Raw genomic sequence first — 23,277 nt, forward strand, 5'->3', positions numbered from 1 at the left:
TGAGAGAAATATTCTACGGAAGGTTTTCCGGACTTTTACACATCAGCGACGGCAAGTATCGGAGGCAGTAGAACAATGAGCTGTCAGCTTGTGAGTAGTTGCTGGGTCATGTCGTCCGAATGGATACAAACGCTACAGCTCTGAAAGTGTTCGATGCGGTACCAGCTAGTGGCAGCAGAGGAAGACTAAGGCCTTCTCTGCCTTGGAAAGATCACGAGGGGAAGAACTTGGCTTTACTCGGTGTGTTCAACTGGTGTCGGTTAGCATGAGAAAAATCGGTGAAAATAGCGTAAGCGGATATCGCGCCAATCATCATTTACTTGATACAGCTGATAATTTGTCCGTTAATTATATATATTTTTAAAAATTGTGCAAGCCAATTGTGTGGAATGGAAACTAAAGCTTTTGATAGTCAGTAAAGGCGGCGTGAAGACTTTTTGGTTATTTGGCACTTTTTTCGTTACATTGCTGCCAAGTATTAGTTGATCTCTGCAAGCTTTCGTTCCTTGTCTGCATCCCTATTTGCTCCTCCGCTAATATATTGCTTGGCACAAGACGACTGTTAATAATTTTGTGAATACAGTATAAATAATGAAAATATTTGTAGAAAAAGTTGTGTATTTTGTCATTTGCGTATTGTTTCCAATTTTGCAGTTTTTCGATAGATTGTTTAAAGAGGTCTGAAGTTATGAAATTCTTTGTTATTAAACGGATTGTGGTTCTGGATTCACGATTTCATGAGGTCTATCCATAGAGGACGGTGGTTTGGATTGAACTCGCGCAGAGTAGCCAAGTGCTTTGTGAAACAACCAAACAGGAATATAACGACCTTTCTACTAAACCTTAGCAGAAAGGACCTGAGAGTACCGGTGGGTGTAATCACAGGGTACAACGTCTGTGGTCAGCATATGGCTGCCATGGAGATCATCGACAGCCCGATATGCCTATTGGAGATGACAACACTGCAGAGCACTTTCTCTGTAGCTGTCCGGCGCTTTCCAGAATCAGACTTAGGATATTGGGTTGCGATATACTGAGTATGGATAAAGTTGATACTCCTCTTCTTCCGGATCTCTTAAGATTCATCAATGAATCCAAGAAATTTGTGAAAAAGTGACCTCAAACTAATTTATTCGTCTTACTACCCACTTTTTATCTTTCCTATCTCTGTTCTTTCTATTGAAATCTATCCGGGTGTAGTAAAATGGTCTCCTGACTGGGTGCTTGGACTTGTCCAACTCCCCACAAACTTAATGTAACCTAACGGGATTGTGGCGGAATGTTCTTCTACATTGCTGAGCCATGTATTATTGCGATTATAGGACGCATAGACACTACAGATAGGCTCCCAGTACTCATGTTTGTTCATCATATTTGTTCATATTTTCAATTGCTGGTTTATCATTTTATAGAAGTGTTTTTCATTAGTATGAAATAAATTGTTGTTTGTTTTTCTATTGAAGACTTTATTGTATCTGCGTAATCGTTCGAAGTATTTTGTTAAGTATCGATAATTTGTCCGGTTCTGGGGATCAAATTAAGTGTATACTCTGTTTTTTTTTTGTTTTTTTGTTTGATATTACTGATCTTTTATCGACTTCCTCTTTTTATCCTGTTGCTTTTGCGAAGCTTGTTAGGAAGCGAAGACTCTTTCTTATTCCATCTACTTCGTTTTAAAATCGCCTCTGCCAAGCTGGTTGCTCTTTATTTTGTGATTTCTTGTTGGTGTTGTTTATGTAGGTATCAGATTTTCTTTTATTCGTGTGCTTGCTCTTATAGACTATGATATAGGCGCGGCAGTATATCAGATCCAGAATTTCACAACTTAACTTATTTCAAGATGTAAAATGTGTTTATCCTCTATGTGACGAGAAAAGTGTCCTTAATTGGTTTGCATCTATTATTTCATTCTACTATTTATTATTTCAAATCCTCAAATAAAATATATGTTTCAAGCGACGGCAGTCGATATCCAAGGAGCGATTAAATCTATTGGTGGGGTTGTCACTAATTCCATAATTACTCGCAAACGCCAGGCGTCTCTTAACGAGATGACGGAATATTTCCGCATCTATGTGATATGGGTGCCAGGAACTATCAGCCAGGAAATTGTACGGCACATAAATTAGCGAGAGTCGGCACTACCACTCGCTTCCCTCTTGACATGGAGACTGTAGCTATCCCCTCTCGACATACAACTTGCTTGGTGCAAGTAGCATTGTCACTTCAGCCAACACGAGACGGGTTGAGAGTCTGACATGTAATATTACATAAAGAATTTGGCTAAAATGAGACGTTAGTCGCTCAAAGGCGCTACTTATTCGGTCAACGAAAAACGTTTCTATGTTAGTTGCTTTAATAACAGGCCACTGCCTCATAGGTCGACGTGCTCTAAGATTCAACCTACCTCATTTCAACTATTGCGGAAGCTGTTCTGTTAGTGTCCCGCGCGGTACAGGTACTTTGTCTCAACGTTCCTAAATGATATTGATTACCTTAGGGATGTAAGTATCAGCCAGATCCATATGTTTGCACTTAGAACAGAATAGCTCAACGAGGAGTAACAGATAAACTGCTACTGTGGTACCACAATGAATGGGAAAAAGTGTAAGTGGGTTGGTCTAGAGACCGACTGCCACTTATAACCACCTACCACCGGTGTATAATGCTTCGCCTCCAATTATGTTTCGAGTTTTGTATTGCAGTTTCTCCCGTAGGTAAATCGATTTGCTTTACATTGGATAATTCATTTTGCTTTAACATTTTGTTCATTTGAGTTATTCCTTTTAACGAGGGCATCATGTTGGATTTTTATTGAAGTTGACACATGAAAGCTGTGTGTGTTATATATAAAATATGAGTTTATACAGTTTTTACTATTTAATGAGCTTTACTGTTATAAAACAAAAATATAGATTGTATATTAAATAAAGAAAAGAAAAAATAGTTAAAACTGTTCAAAATGTTGTGAGCCGGAAATAATTAAGAGCTGTTTCTAATCCTCTGGAAAATAGATGGCACCTTGCAAAGTAAATTCTTGGTTGTTAAAATTTAAAAATTTAATAGGTTTCAATTGCAGATTTGTAGTGAATTTTCGGTGGATCAAATCAGTATTCACGCATATGCTTGATGGGCTTAAAGAGGATAAGTAAAGTGTTGCGTGGTCGTCGGCAGTGAATAAGATTCATAAACTGGCTGGAGTTCTAGAAATTTTGCAGCCATAAACTAAATTTCTTAAAAACAAAAAAACAAAATATTAAATTTAATACTATTACGTGCGCAACTAACTTCTCCCTATTTTTTATGAAAATAAAACTTTATTAAACTTTAATGGTTACAAATGAATCACTGAAAGTATTGCCCATCGCTGGCTACTACTTTTTCCCATTTTTCTGGTAGATCTCGTATACCGTCGCGGTAAAACTCATCATCTTTTGAGGCTATACACAGATAAAGCGATTTTTGATGTCTTCATACGAATGGAACTGCTGGTCAGCTAGACCATGTGCCATCGATCGGAAGAGGTGATAATCGGACGGCGCAATATCTGGGGAATATGGCGGGCGGGGTAGGATTTCCAATTTCAGTGTTTCCAGGTAGGTTTTAACGGGTTTGGCAACGTGAGGCCGAGCGTTGTCATGCTGTAGAATAACTTTTTCATACCTCTCCGCGTATTGCGGCCGCTTCTCGCGCAGTGCTCGGCTCAGTCGCATCAATTGAAGTCGGTACCGATCCCCAGTGATGGTTTCGCTTGGCTTCAATAGTTCATAATAAATAACACCAACTTGGTTCCACCAAATACATAGCATAATCTTCGCAACCGAATATTTAGGCCGAGACGACGACGTAGAAGCATGACCAGGCAGTCCCCATGACATTCTTTTCTTTGGATTGCTGTAATGAATCCATTTGTCATCACCCGTTATGATGCCATGAAGAAAACCCTTCCTTTTTTGCCGCTGGATCAGTTGTTCACAGGCGAAAAAACGACGTTCAACATCCCTTGGTTTTAACTCATAAGGAACCCAAGTGCCCTGTTTTTCCTGTTGAATCATTCCCAAAGCATGCAATCGCTTGGAAATGGATTGGCGGGTAACTCCTAATACGGAAGCGAGCTCTTCTTGCGTTTGACACGCATCCTCATTGAGCAGTGCCTCCAGCTCAGCGTCTTCGAAGGTTTTCCTTCACGCGGATGGTTGTCAACATTAAAATCACTGTCTTTGAAGCGACAGAACCAATCGCGGCACGTGGTTTCACTTGAAACAGCATCTCCATAAACTTTTTGTAGCTCTCGATGCGCTTCAGCGGCCGTTTTTTTCGAATGAAAGAGGAAAATCAACACTTCCCGCAAATGACGATTATTCGGCACAAAATCAGACATTTTCACAAAACCAAAAGTATAAGATACCAAAACAAAATCACTAATGTGTCAAAGCAGTTTGTTTACCATATGTCTAAGCTTGGTTTATGACGTTTATATTATGTCAGAATCGACTAGCACACACTGCCGGCGGCCTCTATTGACAAACAGCGGGAACTTAGTTGCACATCTAATAGTATTTTACTAATATATCGTATTTTAATAAATCGCTAAAATAAAAGTATTTATTTTTAAGAAGTATGAATTTTTTATTGAAGCTTTTATTCCGCAAACAAAACACGCCAGAGGCGCCACTCTACGAATTTCGAATGTACGATGCACCCAGTGATGCCTTTTTCATACAATCTACTAAATATTATATTATATATATATTTAATATTATAACTAATTTTTTTTAGAAATTTTTTATAACAGTTGCATTTCTGAAAGCTAGCCATTTATTCAACCGAACTTTGTTGACTTCAACCAAAGTGTAACTGAGACATTACAACTAACTCGCGTTCATAATAGTAACGGTATGCCTCACTTAGTAATTTTCAAAAGAAAATTATATTTGATTTGCTCTGTGCTGCACAAATGACATTATAGAAAAACCGAAAACTTTCTCATGCGGTTTTTTTCTCTGATAAGTTTTGCCGGCGTCTCTCAGAGATAAGTGAAAACAATGTGGAGCTACATGAAAACTTTTATAACGGAAGTCTACAGCATCAGACAAGTTTAGCACCGCCGGCTGACGACCAAAACACGATGCTGTCCGTTCAAGTCGTCTCGTGGGCGCCCTCGAGGAAGGTAAAAAGCAACGGAGCAACGGCCGCTAATGTTAAAAGGCGATGGCGAAGGCGAAGGCAAATGAAGGCGAGCAGCAAAGGAATGCTCACATCGCATATGGCACATCAATTGTGCACTTTGACGGTAATTAAATAGAGCACAAAAAGCGCCCGAGTGAAATGCTGTCGCGAACAGAGGAGAATATAATCAAATTGAAAATCTGAATAATTGTGTGGCGCATAAAGGGTGCGATGCCAGGCGTTGGTAGACCGGAGACCACCCGCCATGTAGGCCACCTCAAAGGCTGTCCTGTCAGGTGACATTTCCAAAGGATGCGCTGTGGCTACGCGTGGCTTCGGTAATTGTGGTAAAAGGCGAAGCGGCCGCTTTCCATGCCAAACTTAATAGCGAACATTGAGTGTCTGTGTGTTTTGCATGGCAAAAGCAGGTGTGTATTCCAGTGCTGTCTTTGCTTCTGCTACAGCTTCTGCTTTTTCATGATTTCGTTTAGCTTTTGAGGTAGAAAAGCGCTGCAACATGACTGCATTCCGCGCACCAACCGAACAGTTGGAGCGTGAAACACATTTCGAGGCATTCAAGTGCGTCTGCATGTGCAACGGTGATGGCGTTAATTCGTTAAATGTCTACACATACAAGTCTTAATGACACACACACACAAACTCACGTCTCCGCTTACAAAGCGACAATTGAGGAAAGTGAATGTGTGTTATGGCGAAATTTAAAGGCTGTTGCACCGCGTAATTGCCACGCAAATAAACTCATTGCGAAACGGATGCCAGCAGTGGCCTCAGCAGCAGCAGTTAGGCCACCAGAGTTCACAGCATGTTGTGCACATATTTACATATACACAAACAAATTGCAGCGTGCGCGTATTATAAGACACAACCAACCAGCAACACCAAAAACGGCAAAAGGGTATGAAAAGAAAAGACAACGGCGCCAATGTCCGCTCGCCGAACTTGAATGCCAGTTGACCTGCATTTACAGCAAACATCTCAGGGGCATCTTTAGATGGGGCAGCATGGCGTGAGTTGTGGCATGTGGCCACCAGCTGGGTGCAAAGTTAATTTATGTGACATTTATGGGTATCCGCTGAGTGAATTAAACGCTATGCGCACATTCATTGAATTATAACAATTTGCGCGGGTGTTGAATGTAGTAGTAGATATACGCGCATATTTACAATGTACGCTTGTGTGTGTGATAACTGTTGCACATAAGTGTTATACATATTGTATTTAAATGCACTTGTAGTTCATGACTACCGTGGCGTATGAGGAGTATTTAATATACTTGGATTTCATATTCACTTGCATGCACACATACATACATAGGGATGCTAGTATAAGTGTGCACCCGAGGCGATGCAAGGATTTTAGTTGTTTGTAATTGGCTGTGGTGGAGGACGTTAATTGCTTTTTTTATTGCAAAGGGTGGTTAAGTTTCAAGGGCCGGTGTTGATTTTGAATAAAATAAAATTTTTTTAGGAAATTATTGTCATTTCTCTCTATTATGATAATATTGGTTTGGCTCAATTACGTTCAATAAAATATCGGTCATCGCCGCGGCCTCGGCACACCTCCATCCGATGGTCCAAATTTTCGATGACGCTGAGGCATAATTGAGGTTCTATGCCATTAATGTGCCGAATTGCCTCATCCTTTAGCTCTTGAATTGTTATTGGCTTATCAACGTACACCTTTTCTTTCAAATAACCCCAAAGAAAGAAGGCCAACGGTGTCAAATCACATGACCTTCGCGGCAAATTGACATCGCCGCGACGTGAGATTATTCGGCCATCAAATCTTTCGCGCAAAAGAGCTATTGTTTCCTTAGCTGTGTGACCAGTGGCACCGTCCTGTTGAAACCACATATCGTCCACATCCATATCTTCTAATTTGGGCCATAAAAAGTTCGTTATCATCTCACGATAGCGAACACTATTCACAGTAATTGCCCGACTGGCCTCATTTTGGAAAAAATACGGCAATGATGCCGCCGGCCCATAAACCGCACTAAACAGTCACTCTTTTTGGGTGCATTGGGTCCGAAATGTAGCAATTCTGCTTATTGACGAATCCACTGAGGTGAAAATGTGCCTCATCACTGAAGATGATTTTCTTCGAAAATTGGTCATTCACTGTTGCTATTTCCTGCCACCATTCTGACCATTGACGAGGCTTGAAATGGTCAAGAGGATTTAGTTCATGAGTCGTGCAATTGACTTTATGCATAATGTTCATCAACGACGTGCGTGAGAGGTGCAATTGTTGGCCCCGACGACGTGGTGGTGGAGTTGGTGGGCCCTCCGAATTGAGGTGGACGGCCCTTCAACCACAATATCGCGAACAGCAGCAATATTTTCTGCAGTACGAGCTGTACGGTTTGCTCAAACTTTTACACAATTTTTCCGATTGTACGCACACGATTAAATTTACCGAAAAAATCACGAGCCTGAATAACTTTAACGCGTTGCTCGATTATGTATCTTCCCATGATTCAAATTGAGTGAATCTGAAATTGAAGAATGTCAAATGAAGTGCAGAAAAAAACTTGACGTCTACGTGGGGTTCACATTCAACATCGGCTCTTGAAATTTAACCACCCTTCTTTATATGTATTTGTCTAATTTTAGTGGGCAATTATGTATGTGGGAAGGTGCAGGTATGTGTTCCATGCCACGTTTAAGGCACAATCAATTTGATTCTTTTTTAGTTGATGGGTTCAGATATGCATTATGGTTTCAATGTAGTTCTGTATAAGAATTAAAAATGCAATAATACTATAATGACACCTTGCAACAAAAAATGTTTAAAATACTTTTACTCACTCACTCACTCATTGAATATTAAATAAAAGAGGATATATTCAGCTGTTAAGAAAAAAATTTTCGCCATCACAAATATAGCAAAATAATGTCCTTTGCCAAATGCATCCTTGAATATCTCTGAAATTTCCTAATGAACTATTTAGAAAAAATATATGTTTAATTTATATATAAAGAAGACGAGAAGAACTAGTCGATTGGGTTAACTCATCAATCAATAGGGCGCTGCGAAAATCAAAGAGAGACTCATGGAGGAAGCACTCCGAGGAAATTGAATCCCTTCAGCGGCTACTAGACTTCAAGAGGCACTCAGCAAAAATCATTCAAATAGCCTTTCTACTCTCAAGAAAGCTAACGGAAGTTTTACGGAGAGTATGGAGGAAACAAGACAGCTTTTGCTGGTCACTCATTTTCCGGACTGTGTCAGTGAGGGTGTGGACAGTGAAGACACTGGGGACATCCGGTTCTTAATGTCTACACGCCTGAAACTCCCCCTTGGCCGTAAAGTTTTTACAGTGTACAAAACTAAATTGGCGATCTGCAACTTCAGTCCATTTAAATCACCAGGTGTTGATAACATACAGCCGTGTCTACTACAGCATGTCAGGGTAGCTTTCATTCAGAACGCAGGCAAAAAGGCGGATCATACGCCAAAAGTCTTTCGACCCATAAACCTAACTTCTTTCCTGCTCAAAGGTATGGAAAAAATAATTGATCAGTATCTATATTAGAGATGCTTATCTTAGGGACTCGCCTCTCCATGTTGAACAATACGCTTAGCAGTCAGGCAAGTCGACAGAAAGATTGAAAAGGCGTTGGCTGCCAATCTCCTTAGCCCTCTGTACATCGGTTGATATTACGAGAGCATTCGACAATGCTTCTTTCAGCTGTATTGAGTAAGGTATGGTTAGGAAGGAAAAAGATAGACTAATCATAACGTGGGTTCTCAATATGCTGAGGAATAGAACGACAATCTTTGAAACTGGGACAAAAAGGTTATGTGGCAAGTCAATTAAACGATGCCCCCAAGGATGCGTTATATCACTGCTCCTTTGCCTATTGATCATTGATGAGCTCCTACAGACTCTCGACGATCTCGAATACGAAGTTCAGGGCTTTGCTGACGATTTACTTTCTGGTTAGAGACAAATTTGACTCTACTGCAACTGATCGCATGCAACTAGCTGTCGATATTTCGCAAAACTTGTGTCGGGAGAAAGGACTTTCATTAAATTTGAACAATACTTGTGTGGTACCCTTAACCCGAAGAAGGAAATTAAGTCTAGTGACCTTTAAACTAGGGGACGCCAACCTCACCCTATCTGGGGACTTGAGATATCTAGGATTAATCCTTGATAAAAGCTTGACCTGGGAAAATCGCTTATCGTACATCACAAACAAAGCCTTGAGAGCAATATACGTATGCCAAAAGCTTTACGGTAAAATATGGGGTCTACGGGCAAAGATGATGACATGGTCTTATACGACAATAATAGTGCCAATGATCACCTATGCCTCTCTGGTATGGTGCCCAAAAAAGACTCATAGATCCAGAACGGATAAAGGCAGAAGCAATCTTAAAAAGATTTCTGTAGACTATGCAAAGGGGCTCAAGAAACAGCAGAAAACGTTCTATGCGACTGCCCAGCAGTGACACGACGCAGACTAAATTGCCTGGGAAATGGGGCTATGGATCCAAACCCTTAATTTCTAAGCCTATAGCAGTTTTAAGATTTATTAACAGCCTAAAACTGTTTGAGTAGACAACATGGCTGCACAATAGATCTACTCAGGTCGCAGTGCACAAACAGCCAATCAATAATATTATATTAATACTCATTCTTTTTCTTCTTAATGGGCGCGATAACCGCTTACGCGATTTTGGCCGAGTTTAACAAAGTGCGCCAGTCGTTTGTTTCTCGTGCTAACCGGCGCCAATTGGACACACCAAGTGAAGCCAAGTCCTTCTCCACCTGATCTTTCCAACGCAGAGGAGGCTTTCCTCTTCCTCTGGTACCGCATCGAATAATTTCAAAGCCGGAGCGTTTGTATCCATCCGGACGGCCAACGTAGCCGCTGGATCTTTATTCGCTGCGCTATGTCTATGTCGTCGTCAAGCTCATACAGCTCATTGCTAATCGGCTGCGATATATGTAAGGGTCCAAAAATCTTGCGCAGAATCTTTCTCTCAAACACTCCAAGCGTCGCTTCATCGGATGTTGTCATCGTCAGAGCTTCTGCGCCACGCGTTAGGACGGGTATGATGAGAGTCTTGTAGAGTGTTAGTTTTGTTCGTCGAGACAGGACTTAACTGCTTAGTTGTGTGCTTAGTCCAAAGTATCACTTGTTGGCAAGAGAAATTCTACGTTGGATTTCAAGGCTGGCATTGTTATCGGTGGTAATGCTGGTTCCTAAGTATACGAAGTCCTTTACAACCTCGAAATCATAACTGTCAACAGTGACGTGGGTGCCGATACGCGAGTGCGCCGACTGTTTGTTCGATGACAGGAGGTATTTCGTTTTGTCCTCGTTCACCAACAGACCCATTCGCTTTGCATTAATACTCATTACTTGCGTAAAATTAACTGCAAATAAAAAATAAGTATACACGTTCATAGTGTCTGTTGCCAATATTAATTTGGCGTGATCACTTTTTGTATCTTCTACGGATTTTTTAAAATGTAAAGTGTTCGGTCAGGTGAGAGTTTGCGGAGAAATTTGTGCGCAAAAGCAAGAAAACGGTCATCTGTCGCACAGTGGCTTAGCAAAAACTTTAAATTGCCCAAAAGAACGGTAACTTATGTGCGGAAGCACTTTGATGAAACTTTGTCGTTTGAAATGGAAGAAAACAAAGGATTTATGCGCAGTTGCAAGCCAAAGAAGTGCTGTCAGTATTTCCGAAAAAGCTTTGCCTTTCACTTCGAGATGCTGCAAACATCCAAAAAGTACGCAAAAGTGAAGGTTTATGATCATATAAAAGAGTGTTAACACCCAATCCAAATCATAAACAAAGTAAGAGTGCTAAAACATGTGCAAGAGAATTGTACAGTCAAGACATTCATAAGTATGGTTGTGTGGTTAAGGACAATGAAACATACGTCAAGCAGATTCAACTTGGAGTAGTTTCAGGGTACTAATATTATACTGCAAGGACGAGAAGAGAAGTCCCAGGTGTCTTTAAGATAAAAACATTGGAAAAGTTGCCCAAAAAAATTTGGGCTTGTTAAGCAATCTGCCAGTGTGGTATGAAAAGCAAAATATGCATTACCACGGGCACTATAAATCAAGAAATTCATACTACGGAATGCTTGCAAAGCCACTTGCTGCCATTGATAATGCAATATAAAGGCTCAGTTCTGTTCTGTCCCGATTTAGCACCGTGGCATTATAGCCGCCTTGCTATGAAATGATATGAAAATCACATGAAAAATATTGTCCAAAAGGATCACATTCCACCAAGTTGGCCACAATTGCATTCCATTGAAAACTATTGACCAATTGTTAAAAAACCAAAAAATGCCAAAAGTGAAAAAAGAAATTAAAAATTAGCAGTACCTTTAAATGATTTGTCAGAGAGCAGCAGATACCGTACTAAAAACTGATGTTCAACAAAGAGAATTGGTATGATTTTTTTTTAATATAGTGAGCTTCATAAGGAAGAAAATAAAATAAAAATCAACTTATATAAATTTGGTGTTATAACGATTTTCGCTCTTCTTGCTGTTTTACTAAGCCGTGAAAAAACTTAGTTAAACTTTCTTCCTATAAAGTAAAGTATACGCAATGGATACCTTTGTTTATGTTTGCCCTTTAAATAGCTCTTCTTCTTAATTGGCGCTATAACCGCTTACGCGATTTTGGCCGAGTTTAACAAAGCGCGCCAGTCGTTTCTTTCTCGTGCTAACCGGCGCCAGTTGGACACACCAAGTGAAGCCAAGTCCTTCTCCACCTGATCTTTCCAACGCAGAGGAGGCCGCCCTCTTCCTCTGCTACCACCAGCTGGTACCGCATCGAATACTTTCAAAGCCGGAGCGTTTGTATCCATTCGGACGACATGACCCAGCCAACGTAGCCGCTGGATCTTTATTCGCTGCGCTATGTCTATGTCGCCGTAAAGCTCATACAGCTCATCGTTCCATCGTCTGCGATATTCGCCATTGCCAACGTGCAAAGGTCCAAAAATCTTACGCAGAATCTTTCTCTCGAACACTCCAAGCGTCGCTTCATCGGATGTTGTCATCGTCCAAGCTTCTGCGCCATACGTTAGGACGGGCATGATGAGAGCCTTGTAGAGTGTTAGTTTTGTTCGTCGAGAGAGGACTTTACTGCTCAATTGCCTACTTAGTCCAAAGTAGCACTTGTTGGCAAGAGAGATTCTACGTTGGATTTCAAGGCTGACATTGTTATCGGTGTTAATGCTGGTTCCTAAATAAACGAAGTCTTTTACAACCTCGAAATTATAACTGTCTACAGTGACGTGGGTGCCGATACGCGAGTGCGCCGACTGTTTGTTTGAAGACAGGAGGTACTTCGTTTTGTCCTCGTTCACCACCAAACCCATTCGCTTTGCCTCTTTATCCAGTTTGGAGAAGGCAGAACTAACAGCGCGGTTGTTAATGCCAATGATGTCAATATCATCGGCATACGCCAATAATTGTACGCTCTTATAAAAAATTGTGCCTGAGCGATTAAGTTCTGCGGCTCGTACAATGCTCTCCAACATCAGGTTAAAGAAGTCACACGACAGCGAGTCACCCTGTCTGAAACCTCGTTTGGTATCAAACGGCTCGGAGAGGTCCTTCCCAATTCTGACGGCGCTGCTGGTGTTGAGCAACGTCATCTTGCATAGCCGTATTAGTTTTGCGGGGATACCAAATTCAGACATCGCGGCATACAGGTAACTCCTTTCCGTACTGTCGAATGCAGCTTTGAAGTCGACGAAAAGATGGTGTGTGTCGATTCTCCTTTCATGGGTCTTTTCCAAGATTTGGCGTATTGAGAATATTTGGTCGATGGTAGACTTTCCAGGTCTGAAGCCACACTGATAAGGTCCAATCAGTTGGTTGACGGTGGGCTTCAGCCTTTCACACAATACGCTCGCTAGAACCTTATAGGCGATATTTAGAAGACTAATCCCGCGGTAATTGGCACAAATTGCAGGATCACCCTTCTTATGGATTGGGCAGAGCACACTTAAATTCCAATCGGCAGGCATGCTTTCATCCGACCATATTATGCATAGGAGCTGATGCATGCACCTTACCAGCTCCTCGCCGCCATGTTTGAATAGCTCAGCCGGCAGTCCGTCGGCGCCCGCGGCTTTGTTGTTCTTTAGCCGTAATATTGCTATTCTCACCTCGTCATGGTCGGGTAGCGGAACGACAATTCCGTCGTCAACGATTGGGGTATCGGGATCTTCACTTTCTCGGTGACATGCGCAGTTGTCACTGTTTAATAGGTTCGAGAAGTGTTCCCTCCATAATCTAAGATTGCTCTGTACGTCAGTCACCAGTTCGCCGTCTTTGTTCTTACAGGAAAACGCCCCGGTCTTGAAACCTTCTGTAAGCCGCCGAACTTGCTGGTAGAATTTTCGGGCGTTGTTCCTGTTGGCCAGCATCTCAAGCTCTTCGCACTCACGTATTTCGGCCTCTCGTTTCTTCTTTCGGATAATACGTCTCTCTTCCTTTTTCAGCTCTCTGTAGCGATCCCACATGGCTCGCGTTGCGCCCGATCGCAGCGTGGCTCTATAAGCGGCATCTTTTCTTTCTGCGGCAGCATGACATTCCTCGTCGTACCAATTGTTTTTTCGGGCTCGCCGGAATCCGATTTCTTCTTCGGCGGCGGTACGTAGGGAACGAGAAATGTTGCTCCATTGCTCGCGCATGCCGGTGTGTTGGGCAGTGCTCTCCGAGAGCAGGAGTGAGAGTCGAGTGGCGAATCTTCTGGCTGTCTGTTGTGATTGCAGCTTTTCGATGTCGAACATTCTTTGCGTAGGTAGATGTACGTTTTTTGCTGCACAGAGGCGGGTGCGCAGCTTGGCTGCAACAAGGTAATGGTCCGAGTCGATGTTGGCTCCTCGGATCGTACGAACATCTAATACACTAGAAGCGTGTCTTCCATCTATCACAACATGATCGATCTGGTTTCGCGTTTTTCGATCAGGAGACAGCCAGGTAGCTTGGTGTATCTTTTTATGCTGGAATCTGGTGCTGCAGACTACCATGTTTCGGGCCCCGGCGAAGTCGATCAGCCTCTGTCCGTTACCGGATGTTTCGTTGTGCAGGCTGAATTTTCCGACTGTGGGACCAAAAATTCCCTCCTTGCCCACCCTGGCGTTGAAGTCGCCAAGCACGACTTTTAAATAGCTAGAGTTTTATTATACTAAAAATTAGTGGGCCAGAAATTTGTGTATCCAAGTTTTCTTTTTAATGTTACAATCAACTTCAAGAAATTCAACAAATACCCATAAAAATTTCAAAAGTTTTCGTTAGAATTTTTATAAAAATTGTGGATGCGCCAGTTTAAAGTACAGTACAATTCCTCTTAACCGATCACCTCGGGACTGCATACCTGGCCGGTTGCCGTTTTGGCCGGTTAATCCGAAGTGTACTTGTATTATATATTTTATACATACATATAAAAAAATGGAGAAGCATTTTTTACATATTTATGTATTTCATATTTACATATGTTAATGTGTTACATCAATAAAATATAAGTGTAATAATTATTTTTTGAAAAAGTCTGTGATTTTCTTCTGTTTTTTAATCTTCAGTGAATTTCTGAATGCGACATCCCTCCATTTTCTAATCAGCCAAACGTCTAATGCTGTTGACTCATGTTGCTGCTTTCTCCTCTTCAACGTCACTATTCTCATCATCTTCCTCTTGTTCTTTGTTTGCTAAATCTATGATTTCGTCATCATTCAAAAATTAATTTTCAAGGTGTTCGTCACAGTTTATCATCCAATTTTCCACATCTTCTGCCTGTAATGATTCGTTACCCGATAACTTTTGAAGGTCTTGTAAAGTAGATTTGTTTTCTTCTTCTTCAGTCCCTGCAATATTCGAGATCACAATTAGATTCTCAACATCTGGCCAAAGTTTTCTCGAAGACTTAACAAACGTTGAAGAGGGCATTTCTTGAAATGCTGTAGCTAACATATAGATAACGTTCTTGATATTGATCTTTTTGATGACTTCTAAAAGACCTTTGTCTTCACTCTCCGAATGTTGCAGAATTTCAGAAACAAGTTTACGCCTGTATCGTCTTTTTAAGCTTTCGATTACTCCTTGGTCCATTGGTTGCACTAAGCTTGTCACATTAGGAGGAAGATAAACTAATTTTATGTCATCTACAGCGCAGTCATGAGGATGGGTTGGAGCATTATCTAACACAGAAATTGCTTTAACAGGCAAGTTTACACTTTTTAAATGTTTTTTAACTTTTAGGACAAACTCCAAATTAAAGCACTCTTTAAACAAGTCTGAATTCATCCACGCTGATTTTTGTGACTTATAATAAACCGGAAGGGAAGATGGATTCAAATTTTGGAATGCCCGTGGTTTAGCAGACTTGCCAATAACGAAAAGAGGAATTTTATGAGTCCCTGCTGCATTCGAACAAACGGCCACTGTAATACGTTTTTTGTTCTTTTTGAAGCCAGAGGCAGACTGTTCATGACTGCCTAGAAAAGTTGTTTGTAGCCCGGTCTCGTCCATATTAGAGACTTGTTCTGGAGATAATTCCTCTGTTTTAACCATTTCACCCAACTTAGTCTTTCATTCTGTCGCACTAGAAGTATCAGCAGACATTTTTTCTCCACTTACATGTGTGAAATGAATTCCGTGTCGCTTCTTCCATCGATTAAGCCAACCATCACTTGCCACAAAGTCACCTCCAATATTAATCTTCTGGTGGATAGCCAAAGCTTTTTCTTTCAAAATTGGGCCGCCAATCAGTGTACCTCTTCGACGTTCCTGAAGAAACCAGATCCACAAAGCTTCATCGATGACCTCGCAAATCAGTTTTTTTCTCGTACAACGGCTACCCAGATTTCTATCAAATTCCATTTTCGAGCAAAACTCCTCAATGGAACGCCTATCTCTTCGCCAGTCATTTACAGTGCTTTTTCTAACATTAAATTCTGCACATATTTTCGCTACGGATTCACCATTATCAATCCGCCTTAACACTTTTAAACGTGTATCCATCGAAACCACAATTCGTTTGCGCTTTGCACTCATTATTAAGGAAAGAACTATGTTATGTCCGTACCCACAGCAAAAACAAACCAAATTGATCAAAAAGAGAAACGACAAAATCCTATCTAACATCGTTTATAGTTTACTTCGCTGGGATCTCCCCGTAATATCGGGGGAATCCCAGCCGCATCGCCTCGCCGGTGAATTTCTTGGAAAATATTGCATTGCCCTCGGCTGTTGTAAACAGGCCGGTTAATCCGTCGACCGGTTAATGCGAAGCCGGTTAAGAGGAATTATACTGTAGCTGTATATATAGGTACGTTGATTTTCTTCTATATAGCGAATGCGCAAAAAAAAAAAAAAAAAGTATTAAATTCAAATCAAAGTGGTTTTTAATCACTTCAAGCTTATGATTTATGCACTTATGCTCAATGCTGCATGCTTCAAATTTTTCTGAACAAAAAGTAAAATTTTTTTGAAAAAAATTAAATTTTTTTAGAAAAATTTAAAAAAAATTTAAAATTTTTTTGAAGAAAATTTCAATTTGATTAATTTTTTTTATCATAAGTCCATTTTTTTATTTAATTTTTTTACTTAAATTCTTTACTCTAAAGCCATGTGCCCAATGCTAAAACGTATTTTTCCATAAAACTTCAATTCAGTAGTCAATATAATCTAAATTAAATGAAAGAAAAAAGAAAAGTCAGCGAAAAAAAATAAAAATACAATAAGTTAATTATTATGATGGAACAAAAAAATAGAAATGTGAAGCTGAGTATTGAGTGAGAAACTAAACACCAATTAATAATCACTGCCCTTGATTAAAAGTATGAAAATAAAACGAAACAATTATTCACGCAAGAAACGAAAAAAAATTAAAAATATTAACTAGTTTAAATCAAATTAAATAATTACTAGTTGTGGTTAAAATTATTAAGGGGGGCTTCTTATCAGTCGGCTTCAAAAAATCGATTTGTTTTACAGCAATCGATATATATTATGGGAGAATATGCGCTCAAAATTTTATAGCGGAATTCAAAGTGGTTTCGGAGGCTCAGGCCTGTGTACCGTCCCTCGTGTGTGTACACTGTCTACCTTCTGAAAACTTTGAAACACGTTTTCTCAAAACCATGTTTTTGAAAATGGCATGTAAGGTTAAAAAAAACGACGAATGTTATCGTTTGAAACCGGTAATCTAGAGAAAGATAATTAAAATGCGGGATTAATTAACTAACAAAATACAAAAAAAATTTTCATTTTTCAATGTTATTCAACACCTTTTTTGAAAAAAATAGCGAAAAGGCACTATTTTTCAATAATTATTGCAGTTGTGTGTTCATTTTTTTCATATTTTTATAAAAGAGTAGTCTATTATATGTGGGAAAGCCTTCTGAATAAGACAATATTTTTCTTTTGTGTTTTAGGTGAAAACTAAGACCGCAATCTTACACGCCGTTTTACTAGCGCGCAACGAGAAGCTGTGCGTGATCCCCCAAAGGTCCGCCAATTTGTTTTTTTATCTATGTTAAAAAATTGTTTATTACTCTTCAATCATGCCCTGAAATAAATGCAAACGATTATTCCTGTGTGTCGCTTTTTTCGCCTCGAAGACAGATTGAGAAAAATCAAATTTTTTTGAAGCCACTGATTAGGGGCCCCCCTTAAATGGTAAATTATCTTAAATATTGCACGAAGCACCAAATTATAAAAAACGTTTTGTTTTTTCCTAACAGCTTTTGCTCACCGGCAGGTAATGGCAAGCTCTCGAGTATATTTCTGCCATACAAAAACCCCTCTCAAAAAACCATTTTCCGTTCGGAGTCGACTTAAAATGGCAGGTCCCTCCATTTGAGGAACAACATGAAAACGCAAACCATAAATAGAAGGAGAAGCTCGGCCAAACACCCAATAAAGAGTGTAAGCGTCAATTTAATATACTTATACTTATACACCTTGATCAAAAAGTCCCCGGAATATATTCAGAAAACTAAAAATATAAGATTTATTCCTCAAAAGTAATATTATTGCCTTCAAAGTACCGCCCTTCAACCGCAACGCACTTATGCCAGCGTTTGATCCAGCTCTTGGATTTCAGCTATTTTCGGTATAGCCATCAGATATATTTTGATATTTGATTACTTTCCTTTGGCTGATAAAACACGCTCTCCGTAGTGGTTTTTTGGTGCACAATACCGTTATAAACCAAGAAAACGGTGGGCATCGCTTTTTGAAGTGAAACTTCTTCGCCGTCGATGGGCGAACGAGAATGGAGAGCATAATTTTAAGGCCATGCAACGTTTTGGCCATTTTTGTTCCACGAGAGAGGAAAAAGATATAACGTAGAGAAAAAGGAGAGAGAGGGCTGTAACTTGTATATATCTTAGATACCCTTTGGGATATTTTTCCTGAGTTTTTCCCTGTGGTTGCTAATTTCTAGTGAGAAATAACACTGCCTACTTTTTGGCGCTTGTTAGTTGTTGAAAACTTGTAGGAAATATATTTTTGGTGCCTACTTTTTGGCGTTATATTTCCTTGGTGCCTACGTTTTGGCGCCTATTTCCGTTTCCTGGCTAGTGCTTGTGCGTACTATGAAGTGCTATCCATTCCGGCGCCGGATTTATTTGTATTGCCGTTGCTGCGGTCCTTAAACGCTGCGTTTGTGCGGGTGATAAACGCTCGGCGTAGTGCGCGTTGTTGCCACGGTTTCTGTCCGGCGGTTACCTACACCGCCCGACCCTTCTCCGGTTTTTTTAAATTTTGTCTATTTGTATTCTCTGCAAATGTTGTGAATTTATTTAGATATAACTTCTACTCAAATATATACGAGACGTTATCAATAAAACGGTCCGCGGATGACATATGGCAAAAATAAATTTTTTGTTGGATGGTAGGACTGTTATAAGCTTACATGGCAAATTTCAGCGTGATATGTCACATAGTTTGTTTTCTGTGCTACTGTAAACAAGTCAAGCTCGAGTGTGTTCTTCGAATTTAACGATGGAAATTCAAGTTGAACAAAGAATTTGTTTGAAATTTTGTTATTCCAACAAAATTTCGGCTTCAGACGCCTTAAATATGTTGCAGACAACCTATGGGGACTCTGCTCTATCGCGTACACGTGTTTTCCAGTGGTACAAATCGTTCAAAGAGGGCCGTACATCGGTTGAAAACTTGCCTCATGAACGTCGTCCAGCAACATCAGTAAACGACGAAAACATCGGAAAAGTAAAGGAAATTGTGCTTGAAAATCGCACAAATCACAAAATCGGTTAACGCTGAATATTACTTAGACGTTTTAAAGCGTTTGCGCGAGAACATTCGTCTTAAAAGGAAGGAATTGTGGGACAACAAGTCATGGTTCTTGCATCACAATAATGCACCAGCTCACACATCACGTCTTGTTCGCGATTATTTGAACAAAAATAATGTTAATATCGTTCCGCAAGCACCGTATTTGCCTGATATGGCTCCATGTGACTTTTTTCTGTTCCCAAGCTCAAGTTGCCGCTCCGTGGAAAACATTTTGAGACAATTGAAGTCATAAAAGAGAATTCGAAGAGCACACTCGAGCTTGACTTGTTTACAGTAGCACAGAAAACAAACTATGTGACATATCACGCTGAAATTTGCCATGTAAGCTTATAACAGTCCTACCAAAAAACAAAAAGTTTAGTTTTGCCATATGTCATCCGCGGACCGTTTTATTGATACCGTTTCCTTCATATTTGAGCAGAATGTATATATTAATATTTATAATTACTTCAGTCACTGGTATTTAAATTTCACTTCGATTTCGTAAGGTATTAAATTTTAACGATATTTCATTCACAAATTTGTGAGTGACTCAACCAGCAGTGGTTGGGTCAAAAGTAAGCAATTTACCTTTAACAAGCAAAATTGATGATTCTATTTAATTATTTTCATTATTTTAAGTACTAAAAGTATGTTCACTTTTTCAAAGTTAAAAATGAGTCGCTTTTCTATTCATCTAGTATTTATTTCAATAAAAAAAAATAAGCTGCACATAATATATATTAGAATTTTATAAAAAATTTTTCTCTGAACTCGTTTATGCTAATGAAAAAATTATTTTATATTAAATTTGATATCCCATCAAAAAAAGCCCAATGCATCTGTAATTAGCCTGAACGGGAAAATAAGTCGATTCAATTTATTTTAACCATTTGGTGTATTGAAAAATTCACTTAAAATCAATTTGTAAGCTAATTACGTAATATCAATTTGATGTTTTCCACCCTCGGTCAAATATGCGCTATGCGCTTCAAATATAGTAATTAAACACCTTCATGGGTATATACACAAATACTTACACACATATGTATGTGTACACTTGAAGTCAATATGTTTTTAAATATGTAAGTGTAAAATGCTCGGTTTCAACATTGCAACATTGCTTACGATCTCACCACTACTGACCCACTTGAGGGCAATTACATGCCACTCGTCAACCACCACTCACCATTCACTACTCAACCAAGTACTTGACAACTCGCTACACTGAGTCTACAGTGGAAAAAAATTGCTAATTGTAGGGAAAATTATTAAATGAAATCGAAGCCAAGTGCACTCGTCAAATGAAACTGAAGTGCGGTCGAAACGTTACACAGGGGTGCAAATTTTTGTAGGTGGTAAAATATTTTTTATAAATAAAGTTATTGTTGTGGCTAACACTGCCTAATTAACGTACTTATCTATGCGCATGAGAATTACAGAAACATAAAGAAAAATATATTGGTTGGGATTTGCATAACAACTTATTTCAATGCGGCCGATGAGGTACTACGAAAACAAATTCTTCGCTAAGAAGTAAGTACATGAGCTCTGTCATTTCCTTCTGCAGCCATCAAAGCCACGGTTAGCAAACGGTTTACTTCAACCCACAAGCGAGCTTGGCATGCTGAAAGAGGCTGCAGATAGACAATACTAATGTTATCTCTCATGTCCAATTGCCCGTTATTAAGCAGTAGGCAGTTGAGTGGACTGATGACGGGCCACTTTCTATGTATGGAAGCGCATGGAAAAGGCTGGCATCTCAGGCAGAGTGCACTCTGTTCAGCATGTCGGCGGACCACTTTCTGTGCATCTGCCCGGCCGTTGCTCGAATCAGGTTTGAGTTCTTTGGTACTGATGTTAAGAAGCGACTACCTTGACTCCTTGGCACCAGAAGATCTACTCAGATATCTTCGGAGGTCGCATAGAGTTAAAGAAATTTAAAGAAAATTAAAAAGGGTATCCGAGTGCAGTACAATGGACTTCATGTTGTCTGAGTACTATACTTGCAAGTTTTCTTAACAAAAAAAAAACAAAAGTACATAAGCGTTTCCGTTCAGAAAAGTGATTTACTTCTTTTTCAATATCTTTCCTGCCTACTTCAAAGTAGTTTCTCTTAGATATAAAAAACTTGTGTCAGCGCTGTTTCGAACAAAACTTAGTTTCGAACAAAGAGCTAATATCAAATTTTGTTTTAAAATTGTTTAAACGTTTAACGAAACCTTTGAATTGAGGAAAAGTTGATGACGATGATTATATATCTTAAGCCAGAGTTCATGAGTGGTTTACACGTTTCAGAGATGGTTGTGAGGACATAAACTACAATGAACATACTGGCCTCCCAAAATCAGTACACCTTGTACATAGCTCTAGAGAAAATAATCGAGAAGAACCGATGATTGCATGCGCGAGGCCGCCAATTAATGAACACTCGAAAACTTTTTCCTTCGAGCATTGAATCGCTTGTATGGCATGTATCACAACTCAAATACATCGATGTGGTCGATAGAAATAAGATCCAATGAAACTGCCAGCCTTAAACCGAAAAAAAAAATTCATCTTTGTGGATGCACTGAAACTTGATTGAAATCATACGGATTGAGTTCGCTCTAATAGCGACAATACCACAATGTGCCACATATCTCCAAAAATTGGGATTTTGAGGTCATATCTCCAGAAATTATATTAAGTAAAACATTATGAAAATGTGGAAAACAGAGCTAAAATGGGCGTCACTGGAAATGGTGACCATCTTTTCGGTAGTGTTTACTGCAATTGACCCAGCAAAAAGCCAATATTAAGTATTAACTTTCCATGGGCTGATTTTTAAGACGTAGACTTGAACGGTATTGTTGTTGTACAAGTATAAACCTGTCCTATATATTCTAAGAGAATGCAACTGAGGTGCACCATATCGCAGAGCTTTGTAAACAATCCACCTTTTATAAGTTAAGCTCAAGAATCATTACCTTGGCCATATTATCAGAGAGATGCCGTATAACCCCATTATAAAAAGTCTTACAAAAGTGACGTCTAGATGTTTATAGTGAATAATTCCTAGATGGTACCTAAATGGAAATAATCATCTGAAAGGGTCACCAATTCAGAGGTTGTGAAAAAATTCCAAGAAACTAGTTCCGTCGAGGAAAGAAAAAGAACTGACACACAGAACAGGCAAGAACTGAGCATTCTGTTGAGAAAATTGCTGCTGAAGGGTAAAATTTTGTTGAAAAATTTCGTCACAAATCGACTGTTTGCCGCATTAAAAACGTAAATATGTTCATGGTGGACACTGCGATATTATTAACCCTTGTTGTTGAAGGGGGAATTCTACATTGATACCGTCAATATAGACCGTATGCCACACGATTCATACTGATCGGTATAGGTGCCCCTCATTCGGGACCACGTACAGTCAGTATTACTACTAAGTTGGGCTTGCGAAACAGTACATCTACGAACTAAACCCTAACGCCGACCTCTGCAGTTTTAATTTGCCCTAGTATGGCTCTTCATATATGTTTCTGTTTCTGTCAATCCTTCATTACTTGTTTATCTTCTTTGTTTACTGCGTTCCCCTTCTTTTTTCCGCAGTTCCTGTAACGCATTTGCGGACCTTTCTCTCATTCTGGCCCACACCAACTTCGACTGCAGCATGTGATTTACAATGATGCCTGGAGTTATTGTTTCTTTTATCAATTCTTCAATCGACATTCTTTCAGTTGCGTATCTCGGGCAGCAGAAGAAGATATGTCCCGCGTTCTCACTACCGTTGCCGCAGAACG

The sequence above is a fragment of the Anastrepha obliqua genome, chromosome 5 (assembly GCF_027943255.1).
Source record: "Anastrepha obliqua isolate idAnaObli1 chromosome 5, idAnaObli1_1.0, whole genome shotgun sequence".
NCBI classification, from domain to species: Eukaryota; Metazoa; Arthropoda; class Insecta; order Diptera; family Tephritidae; genus Anastrepha; species Anastrepha obliqua.